The 12,168-nt window shown below is 38.5% G+C and overlaps 1 protein-coding gene across 1 annotated transcript in view; it reads right to left on the bottom strand.

The window, feature by feature from the left end:
• The window catches only part of B3GALT1 (beta-1,3-galactosyltransferase 1), a 241,552-nt gene that overhangs the window by 33,953 nt on the left and 195,431 nt on the right, over positions 1-12,168 (bottom strand). Inside the window, exon 2 of the mRNA XM_019656597.1 lies at positions 6,550-6,676. The gene's annotated coding sequence lies outside the window, so the exon portion shown is untranslated. The remainder of the gene's footprint in view (positions 1-6,549; positions 6,677-12,168) is intronic.

Below are 12,168 nucleotides of genomic sequence, written 5' to 3'. Positions count from 1 at the left end.
ATGTGACCATCTGACACCCTACAAAATATTTACAACATTATTAATTATATTCTCTGAACTGTCTTTCATGTCCCTGTGGCAATATTGTAGTTACCTGTTTATGCTGTCTAATCCCTTCCCCTTCTCCCTCATCCCCACCCCACTCCCAACTAGCAACCATCAGTTTTTCCTCTATATCTCTGAGACTATTTCTGTTTATGTTGCTCGTTCATTCAATTTTTTAGATTCCACATATAAGTGAGATCATATGGTATTTGTCTTCCATTGACTGACTTATTTCACTTAACATAATATTCTCAAGGTCCATCCATATCTTTGCAAATGGTACAATTTCCTTCTTCTTTATAGCTGAGTAATACTCCATTGTATAAATGTACCATAGTTTCTTAATCCAGTTGTCTACCGATGGGCATTTTGGTTGTTTCCAAGTCTTGGCTATTGTAAATAGCGCTGTGATAAACATAGGGGTACATATATTTTTTCGAATTAGCGTCTTCGGTTTCTCTGGATAGATACCCAAGAGTGGAATTGCTGGATCATAAGGTAGTTCCATTTCCAGTTTTTTGAGATGCCTCCATACTGCTTTCCATAGTGGCTGCACCAATCTGCAATCCCACCAACAGTGCACAACGGTTCCCTTTTCTCTACAACCTCGCCAGCACTTGTTGTTTGTTGATTTATTGATGATAGACATTCTGACCGGACATACACACATCCTACTGGTCCTGTTTGTCTTGAGAACACCGACAAATACAGCCTACTTTGCTAACACGTTCCTCAAAATTAGGACCTAGGCCCTGTTCTCAAAGTTTTGCCTGTTTTATAAGCAAAGTTGTCCTGTCCATGGCCTCAGTTACAATTTGTATGCCAACAACTCTTAAATTTATACTCTAGCTCAGATGTATCTATGGAGCTCCAGACCTATATATCCAACTGTGTACTTAGCTTGTGGTCTTAGGTACCTGAGGGGCACCTGAACGTGGCATGTACAAAAGCAAATTCATGATCCTGCAACCCTGATTCTCTTTCAGGGTTCTCTATCTCTGTGAATGTACCTGTATCTATCAGAAAGACCAGGGGCCATTCTTAACAGGTCTCTCTCCCTTATCTCCCTACGTAATCCATCACCATGTCCTGCCAGTGTCACTTCAGGAATTTCTCATGTCGTTTTACTTCCCTCTATCTCCACTGCCACCATCTTACTCAGCTGTGGGTATTTCTTATCTTGACTCCTATGGTAACTTTTCAAGTGGAGCTAGCTAGCTGCCCATTCTCTGTTTCCCCTTCAGTCTGTTTTCTTCACACTCCAGCCACAGTAATCTTTTCTAACAACTAAAGCTGATCATATCATTTGGTGTCACTATCTGTTTGAAACCATTCAATGACTTTTTCTATTGTGCTCGGGAAGAAGGTTAAATTCTTAGCATGACCACAGTGGTGGTTCCCAAAGCCCTGCGTGGTCTCATCCTGCAGCAATGTCTTCCTTGCTTTCTATACTCCATCTAAACTCACTTTTTACTCAGATTCTTGAAAATCCTTCCTCACATAACTGGTCCTTTGTACATACTGTTTTCGTTTTTTTAAAATGTACAGAATTATTCCCAACTTTTCAACTCATATCAAAAGTCACTTTGAGGGGAAAACTATTGTGTTCCACACACCCCTCCCTCAGTCTAGTCAGATTCCTTTCTTATACAGCCTCATAATATTTATCTAAATTAATATGAATAATAATAGCTAAGATTTACTGGTGCTTATCAAGTTTAAGTATCAAGCACAGTGTAAATATTTTGCAGCTATTATAATATATTTAAATATTATCTAAAATTGCAACAAAATCCAAGAAGTAGGCAATATTATTATTATTATTATTATTATTATTATTATTATTATACGTTTGACAGATAAGGAACCCGAGAACCTGGGTGGGAAGCTGAGTGCATATTCAGTAGTGATGACGTGGTGAATATGTGGCTCTCCCATTGGAATGTGTACTTGGAGTGAGCTGGGGCCAGGTCTGTTATTGATCAGCATTGTTAGAGGACTGCCTGGCACATAGAGTGTGTTCAATGCGTTGATTGAAATAATGATAAATTTTGAGTTAGTAATGAACGAGGACATTATTTAATATTAAAACCAACTGTGTGTCCCTTTTATTCTCTACTCTTAAATTAGTCTCCTGTGAGATTATTTACAAATTCTAGACAGTTGCTTGCAAATGAGAAAACAGCATTTCCAATACTAGAGATGTTTTAGAGTGTCCTCCACTCTTCATGTTGATGACCATCTGCTTCATTTCCAAATGAGGCAGCAAGTTAGTTTAATTTTGCTCACAGCAAAGGATGATTTTTTTTTTGTACCAGTTCTTCAGAGGCTTCTAAAATAGAGGGACTCACACACACAGACACACACTTACAAACATGCACACGTTGTGTTAGGTAAGTCCACGCTAGCCGCTGTAACAAATAAACCCTAAATTTCTGAGCTTGACAAAATAGGTGGTTATTTCTTATTTGTGTAACACCCTAATGGGGGTGTTCCTACTTGGCCAGACAGCTTTCCACCTCATGATCCAGGAGCCCAGGCTCCCTCTGTCCCTGAGGCCTCAGGGTTCTCTCACCCAGACAGCAGCAGGGGACAGCGAGCAGGGAGAAAGCACGCCTACTCCCTAAAATTCCTGGCTCCCAAATGAAGCACGTCACTTCCACTCATATCCCATTGCTAGAAATTCATCATGTGTTCACATCCCACTCTAAGGAAGGCAAGGAAATACTGTCTAGTTATATGCCCAGGAAGAAAAGAGAAAACATATTTGAGTGAGTCACCAGCCATCTTGGTCCCACCTCCCATCCTTATAATATAAAGCAGAGAGATGCTATAAGATTAGTACAAAGTGCCCTGGAATATGGGAAGATGGAGCTGAATTTTAACAGTGGACATCTAGAAAGGTCTTTGGAGGAGGGGATTTTTAGTGCATCTGAAAGGATAGGTAAGCCCTTGATAGGGATCCTGGTGTAAGTGAGACCAGTGTCAGAATGGTGAAGTCTGAAGTCAGGAGGGAGTAAGGGTGTGAGAAAGGAAATGTATGCTTGTGCCTTGGCCTATGTGTACATATCATTGTGTCAAGTTGAAATTATTTTAATAATCTCTTTTTCCTGGTTTTCCTGAATTCCTTCTATAAGTAATTAAATGACAAACAGAATTACTCCCTCCACCATGAGTATCTTAATTCCTAATGTGAAGATATGAAATAATTAGAGGGTATGCTGTGTAACAATTTTAATGTCATGGAAAACTCCTATTTTCAAGACTGCTAATTATACAGGATGAGGCTGAACAAAGGGAAGATATACAGTTAGCAGAGCCTAGCTTACAACCAGCTCTGTTTAGAGGCTCTTCGGAATCTAGATATGTAATATATCGAGAGTGATCTAGTACTTCTCTTTTGGAGGACAGCCCTGGAGATTTTAGAGATGGAGGGGTTGGCCGTTTTGAATTTGACTGTGGTGATGGTGTAGGGAAACTTACACTCGAGTCTAAGTGGGATCGAGGAAAGAGCAGTGTCTTTAGGGGGAGAAGACCTCTGTCCCTTCCTTGGTCTGCCACTCATTGGCTGGGTGATCATGACCTCTCTGGGCTGCTTGCAACACTGTATGAGGATAATAATACATATGAAAGCACTTAGCACTGAGCCTGGACTATATTAAAGACCCATTTTAAAATTTTAGATCTATTTCCCTTCCCTTCTCCCACTTTATTTTTCTTAAGCAGGATTTCATTCACCTCAATAAAAATCCTTAAGACTTTAAGAACTGTACAAGAATGACTGTAATATCAGCTGGATGTACTTCCTCTATGTCTACCTAACTTCAATAAAGGCAGTTATAATATCAGTGGCAATATCTGAGTGATGTCAAGGATAAAGAAATACTTCAGTTATCAAATCCAAGGAGGGCTGACTCAACTCTTCATTTCTTCCACAGAAGATAAACTGCATCTCATGCAATTTGCTTTTTGCTAGGGGGTTCTTGTTTTGTTTTCCAACAAGATCTTTTGGTGCAAAAGACAAATTCTTCTACATATACATTAAAAGGGCCATGATGAATCCCATAAAATTTGGGCTTTCCCTAGATTCTGTTGCCAGAATACCATAAATTGATATGAAAAGCTGAGAGATTAAAAATTGTACAGTATTATATATTATTCAATTGCAAAACGCAAAATTACTGCTCATGCCAAGCCTCAGCTGAGCTATGAATGGCCTATGCACTTGAGAGCATCTTTGTATTGACTGAAAGGATAAACTGAAAGGATAGAGGCCCTCAGCTCCTTGAGAAGGCCTTAGGATTGCATTATCATATCAATAGCCCACATGCAAAGTTCTTGGTAAAAAGAAAAAGATCATAATCCACAGGCAAGAGATAAAATATGAGAGTTTGATTTGTGTAAACAAATCAAAGGCATTTAGAGTCAAGCTCCTTAATCTATTTTAAAGCATTGCCAGGAATATAAACATCAGAGCAGCCTGGGAGCCAGAACAGGAACAAACTGAGAGTAGAAGGAACTCAAAAGATTATTTGCTTATCTTCCCTGATTTACTATGATCCAGCCGTATTGGCCTTGTTTCCATTCTGTGAACTAGCCAAGCCCAAAACCTCTTGTCTTAAAGCCTCTATAAATCATGCTTCCGCCTCTTCAGAGATGCCTTTTGTAATAGTCAGGATTGTCTCCGTTAAGCTGCATTAACAACTAGCTTCCATATCTCAGTGGCTTAAGACAATAACAGTTTGTGGTTTGTTCATGCTGTATGTCCAAAGTGGGCTGGCTGGGGGTTGGGGGTTGGGGGGTGTGCCTCTGTTCTTGGAAGTCATGGAAGTTCCAGGGTATGGGAGCAACCACACCTTGGACCATACCACCAGTCAGAACGCCATAGGGCAAGGGAACTAGAGCAACAACGATTAAATGCTCTTGACACCTGTTGTTTCTAAGCATAACTCATTGGCCAGACCAAGTCCCATGGCCCCTTAAACCTCAGGGAGACCAAGGCAATGCCATCCTATCATGTGCCTGGAAAAGGAAGGGAATGGCATAGCTCTCTTGACTCACACCTCCCCTGACCATCCTTTAGGAAGCAGGTTCTAGCTCTTCACTGCCTTAGCACTCCTTTCGTATTTTTCATAGTGTCTATCACAATTTGTAACTGCATTATTTATTTTTGTTTGGTTTTTAGTCAGTTTCCACTGTTGAACTATAAGATCCCCACATCAGCAGGCTAATTCTATGAAATAGTTCTCAAAAATGGTCAATCTGCTTAATTTATTTAAATGCTGAATGTATTTGTCTTGAATTTGGAGACTCCTTGTGGCAATGATCTCATGTCTCTAGTGTAAATTCTTTCTGGCTGTGTGCTGACCCCTCTCCATTGCCCCTTATCATAGGATCCTCTCCTACACAATCACAGAGGCTAAGGCCAAGACAAACTGGGCATTCCTTCAAATGCTGTTCAGAAGGAAACTGGAAAACTGTCAACTAAAACCTCACAGAAATCTAAGGTGGCGAAAACCAACATATTCAATGCAAATCACTGTACACTTTGTAATAAATGAAAAGAAGAAAGACACTTGGCGAACTGGCATTTTGTTGAATGTACTTTTAGCAAATTAGCTTGCAGGGAAATAGCTCGGAGCTACCCTCTCGCTCTCCAGTAACAGATGTACTTCATTGTCAAACTGAGCCTGGTAATTAGAAGGCACTCTGAAATAACTGTCCTTTTTATGGGCAAAAAACTTTAGTTTAAAGAGATTAAGTTGTTGGCACAAATCACAGGGCTGATGGTGGGAAAGATAAAAGTATGATTCAAGTCTCTTCTTACCAGTGTGGTGCTTCTTTTCCTGAGTCACACACCAGGAAGGCTGCAATCATTTTTATAAACATAGCATGCTATTTAGGGCCAAAAGTAAGAGTATAAAGGAACATTCTGGGTATTTGGCTTGCTTTTTATCACTTTAAATAAAAATATTTTAATGATTAATTGTTCTACTTGACACTTCTTTATAACCACACCATCATTTTCTATATGAAATACCATTATTTTCAAGGGAAATAAGAAATAATTGAAGTACAATTGCCCGTGGGACAGGTTATTTCAGCAAAGACGTTTCAAAAATCAATTAACTATGGCCTCAGAGAAATGGATTTTTAAATAGGCATTGTCTCAGGTCACCTAAGACATGTCTTTAGTTCCCTAATATTTCATCTTAAAAGAGGCCACCACTAAAATAAGTCAAAGGTTTCACAGGCACTTGTAAGCATGACTTTTTAAAAAAAGGCCCCTTTTTTAAAGCCAGCATGTTATTTTTATCCTGTATCATTCAGGAAAAGGCATTTATGACAAGGATATTTTATATACTATAGCAGGTAAACAATAAAAGAAAAAAAAAACCTATCCTCTCTACTCATTAGTCCTTACATGTTGATTTCTGATTTTATAGGACTGCTGTTATTTTTCCACAGTGATGGGCTACATAACTGAACAGTGTGTTCTCCTACCTGTTGGACTGAGCCTACTGTGTTCTTCTGACTATAGGTGCAGGGCACAAAGCATGGTCTCAATCTGATGAGAAGATTTGCAGTGGCTCGTTGCAGGAGAAGCTGCTGCTTAGCAAACTGCAGGATCCTATGTGGATAACAAGAAGAGAGAAAACTTTAGAAATAATGGAAATTCATCAGGCTCTGAGAAATGAAGACAGAGTTCTGTCGTTCAAAAAAAAAAAAGACGTGTTTAGTCTGTAATTATAATACCTAGAATGGCATGTGGGCAAGCACTCACTGAGGATTGATCAAATGAAAAAGAGAATAAGTAAATGAACAAATGAAGGTCACAGCTGGTCCTAGGATTGCAAACCCATATGCATACAAGACCAGGCAAGTAGGGTCAATGAGGGAGCAGACTAGGCGTAAGACAATAGGGAACGGCAGGGCTGTGGTGAACTAGTGGGTACGTGTCCCATCTGAAGGGGGCAGCTCCTGCTAAGGTCTAGCTGATGGCTTTCATTGATGCTGTATAGAAAAACAAGCCCAATAATGCCACAACTTCAGATTTTGAAGGGAAGACAGAAATACAGATTTTAATGTGAAATCTCTTTAATTAATTTTTAGTGTTCAATTAAACAAAACAAAACTTAGTGAGGGTCAAACAGGCTAAAACAAAAGCCTATGCGAGGGTCAGGATTAGCTCCTGGGTGGCCAGCTTTTACCTAAAATCTACGGCCACATCTTTAATTTCCAAACGATGAAAACGGGTCCAGAGGGCTGAAGCCACTTGGGCAAAGACACTCAGCTAATTCATGGTAGAGCTCGGGTTTCTAGCCATGAGTATCTTCCCTGTCACTTAAGACTTTCACTTTCACTGATAACCACTCTGAGACTGGATGAATCTGGTCAGGCCTGTTTAAATAAGATTGGAGGCCAACCAGAAGCTGCCTTCAGTTGATCTGCTCCTTGGGTCTCAAGCTGTATTTATATAAAACTTCATATTGAGTGGTATAATTTCTGATTCTCACCATTCATATTATGGAAAGCTGAGTGATTGAAACACGATGGTTCCTCCTATGAAATAATACTGTAATTATAGGCAATTGTTTGGGACAGCACTTAAGCACTGTGAACCGATGTGAGGAGTGGCAGTGGGAGTGTGTGCAGAGGCAGGAGTGGGCCCCCTGGATCCATTTGCTGGTTCTGGTTTCTGCTGAAATGCTGCTCTGTTTCTATGAAGATGGTGGTGAAGTGTATGAAACAGGTTTAAATATTGACTCTGCCGCTTACTATGACTTAAGCTCCTTAGGGCCCATGTGTAAAGTAGTGATAACAACAGTACTTGAACTGTAGAGTCGCACTGGGGTCTAAATGAATCAAAGCATAGAAAGTGCTTAGGATAGCATTTGTACCAGGTAGGTGCTTGGTAAAGGTTTGCTAATGTTTATTAAAAAATGCCAGCATTTATGCAGTGACTACTATACACTAATTTACTTACATTTGTTACCTGTAACCATCACCACAATCCTCTTTGTTTTATGTTATTGTCTTCACTTTAATAATGAGGACATCATGACCTTGGGAGATCAAGTCTCTTGTCTAAGGCCACCCTGGTATGTAGCGGACCCAGTGTTTAAATCGATCTAGGTCTACTCAGCTTAGCCATTTGTTTAAGCCACCTCTCTAGTGCCTTGTCAGTGTTCAACTAAAGATACTATTCAGGTCACTGGGAAAGTAACACCTGGAAGATTTTACTCTAATATATATACATATATATATACATTTATATATATATAGATATAGATATATAGATAGATAGATAGATAGATAGATAGATAGATAGATACTTTTTTTAAGCTCTTGCTTTTATAGAATTTTTTATACAAAGAAAGAGTAGAATAAAATATAAACATTTATTCAGGTATATGAAACATTAATACGAAGCATCTTATATAAAACATTGAATGAAGGAAGGAAGAAGGAATGAAGGGATAAGCAGTTACTGACTGCTGACATGAGCCAGGCCTCGCGCCAGGTACTGTTGCTTACATATTAGCATTTACTGAATGAAAAACAACCAAACAAGGGCCAAAATATGTGTGGACAACATATATACAGCCAACTCAATCCACGGGTAGGTAGTTCAGTGTAAACATCTCAAATCTTACTTAGACATAACCCCTTACTTTGATCATTCATTCTGTTTCATTTTTTTTGGCAGAAAATATTTTTTTAATTAACGTTAGGGCATGAAAGGAAGGTGTCCTTTCAACCAAAATATCTAATTATCATCAGTGCTGGGAAAACATACAGGAGGAAACATAGATGCACATTTTCTCTGCTCTAGGATGAACTTCATATTATCCTAAGAGATAATGATATCATTCTCAGTAACAATATAGACAACAGGAACGTACTAAATCAGAACAAGCTGAAAAATATAAGCTGCTTTTCAGGCTGATTCTAAAGTGTAATTTCTGTTTTTAAATTAGAGATATTGCAACTTTCCAGAGTATAAAATGCATCCATATTCAAATGTTGGTTTTAGAATATAAAACAATATTTCAAAGTCAAATAGAAATGAATTTTTTCACTATCTACTCTTTTGGATAATTGCCATTATTGCTATTTCTCCTCGGGCAGATAATTGAAAATTGACTATATAAATTGTCATGTTTTTCTGGGGAAACAGCTTAGGCTCAAAATTTGTCACCCATATTTTAATCTAAGTTACAGTTTTACCAGGCCTAAAAATTATAGCTACTCTAGTACATTATTCTATTACATCTCATTAATATCTTCTTTTTAGTTTCATGTGGCAAAAAGGAATTTTGCCAGTGCCATTTCTGTCTAAGGAAACCATTCATTTTGTGTACCTCCACACCAGTTAGCTATGTAGTATTTTAGTGACAGAATAGCACAAATGAGGTAATAATAATATTTTAACATTCCTAGTTTTGCAATAACCCTCTGTGACAATAAATAAATTTGCACTGTGAATCTCAAATGTCAGGATCTGGCCACATTTGACCTGGTTTGTGTGTTGTCTGTCTGCAGCCAAAGAACTGAATAAAGATCAAACAAAGCACCACTGAGTTGCCTATTTATTAATTTATCAAGATACATTCTCTGATTCATTAGGAAAGCAGGTAGAAGTAATAGTTGATCTAATTAGCTAATGGATTTAGGAGCGAGAACAGAGGGTTTTCACTCTCTTAGGTTTCAATAATAATGAACTTATTTTTCTACTTCTCTTTGTCATAGGTTGGATCCCAGGGAAACAGGCTTTGAGACTCTGAGATACCCATACAGGAAGTTTATAGGAGCATGCTCTCAGGAGCAACATCTGTTCTGAGCAGAGAAGGAAGAAGGAGAGGGAGAGACGGAAATGTGACGCAGTCACAGCAGAGGCCCGAGGTGACCCCCTAGGGTGCTCTGGAGCTGGGATGGGCCTGCAGGGGTCCAGTGTGCGCTCCAGTTGCCTCGCATGGGCTTGGGCAGAGCTGACTGCACATCTCTTCCCAACTTCACAGTTGTTGACATGATGGTACCTTGAATTTGGAGGCATGTGTGTGGGGTATGTTTAACACAGTAATTGGCCAATTCTAGAAACCAGACCTTGTGTCACTCTCTTCTCCCAATTCCTCAACCTCTAGAGAGCTGGTTTATCAGCAAACCCCCAGTTATGAAAGATTGATTTGCACACCTCTCTGGCCCAATCCATATGGTAAGTTCTTAATTGCACATGGTGCTACACAGAGGAAATGATATACTATACTGCTAGGTCTTGTATTACTGTAACTTCTTCAGGCAAGGTGTTCTCTATTCTACACAGAGTATATTCTAATCCCAGGATTTCTAGCCCAGCTATGCTCTCAGCAATCTTTATTGTTGTCTTTCTGAAAGAAGCAACCAAGCATCCATGGAAACAAAACCATCACTATAAGATACAACTTAGTGATATGACTAGCAAAGCCTAAGTTACAGAGTTATCAAAGGAGTAAATACTGACAATGATTGAACAAACATCCTTATACCTAGAAACAAACCAACTGAAATGATTTTAAAAGTAATGCCATTTGTTTACTTGTAAACATGGTCATTCACACTAATAAAGTAGAATGATAATAACTGCAGCATACCTTTGCTTAATGAAGTCATAAAATATTTCTGGAGCCAATTTAGAATGTATAGCATAGGTGGGAGATGATTTTAAATATATTAGTGAAGTCACACAAAGACTTTGGGTTAAAATCATTCCAGCTTTTTAAAAAGTTAATTCCTGAGAAGATGGACTAAGTCAATCTGTTTGCAAGTATCAGTCAGTATCTTCAGGAACTCAGAGGGTTGATGTGAGCGAGTTCATCATGAAGTGGGGTAGCAGAAACTTTCAAGAGGACCACTCTGAACAAAGCTGTATGTCTCAGAGTTCTTTCTCCTTCTGAGTCCTTTACTCCATAGAAAAAGACAATCAAGGAAGCCCCAAGATTTGACAAACAGATTATACAGAAACTCTTCTCAGCTTTGCCTTTTGCATCCTACAGCCACACTAAACCTTGGCAATGAACCAATTGCAAAAACATCACTTAGGCATCCAAGTTAAGCAAAAACAACAGAGAGCAAATGGAAGAGAACTTGTCATAATTTTAATATATGAGGTTGGAATTAGGAAACTCAGTAAGAAAAGTGTGGATAATTCTAAACTTCAATGATTGAAAAGTATCTCCGTATTGACTGTATCTATGCTATCATCTATCACATTTCTGAAACAGGCCTCAAAGTAGACAGGAAGTAAAGTTTCCAACATAAAATTACTGGGTGCCAACTCTTTCTTATACATCAGGACTTAGCACAGAACCGTGCACATGGTAGGGTTCTTGTTCTTAGACAAACTGATGAATCCACATTTGGATTCAATAATCAGCTTCTTAATTTCTCTCTTGTAATAATATCCATGGTTTCATTCAATAAAACTGTGTTGAGCATTTTATATATTGTGGTATTTTACTAGAAGAGGAAAATACAGAGGAACTCATATCCTTTCTGAGACACAAAAAAGTCAGATAATTAATTATAGAAAGGGAGATTCTAAAACACAGAGGAGACACTCCGCACAGTGTGTATGTGTGTGTGTGTGTGTGTGTGTGTGTGTCTTTGTGTGTAATCAAATGCATTCATTTTCTCTTGAATGAAGCATTCAGAATATTGATAATTAAGAGCAATGGCTTCATTTGTTCTGACTGTAAAATATGAATGCAGCTAATCTTTCTGTTAATCAAACAGGAGATAGTGTGAGGATGAGGAATGTAGTATCCAGCCCTAAGAATAATTTGGCCTATTTTTCTTGATTTTAAGATGAATACATCTGAGCTAGTCTTTCAACGGTTCAACAAATTTTTATTTTCCTTTTAGGTGCAATTCAACTACTAGGTCCTGGGAATTCAAAGAAGAAAATCTAAACTGCTTTCAAAGTCTTTCTAAGCAAAAAATTAGAAATATCTGACATGCTATGAACCTTTTTTTTTTTAAATTTTTTTTTAATTTTTTTATTGTTAGTTTCAGGTGTACAGAACAATGCAATAGTTACCCTTTTCACCCTCACAAAGTAACAACCCCCCTCCCCCATCCACTGCC

Source organism: Hipposideros armiger, unplaced genomic scaffold, assembly GCF_001890085.2.
Source record: "Hipposideros armiger isolate ML-2016 unplaced genomic scaffold, ASM189008v1 scaffold_263, whole genome shotgun sequence".
Classification (NCBI taxonomy): domain Eukaryota; kingdom Metazoa; phylum Chordata; class Mammalia; order Chiroptera; family Hipposideridae; genus Hipposideros; species Hipposideros armiger.
Note: the sequence above shows the minus strand (reverse complement) of the source record. Positions and strands in the feature narration are given on the sequence as shown.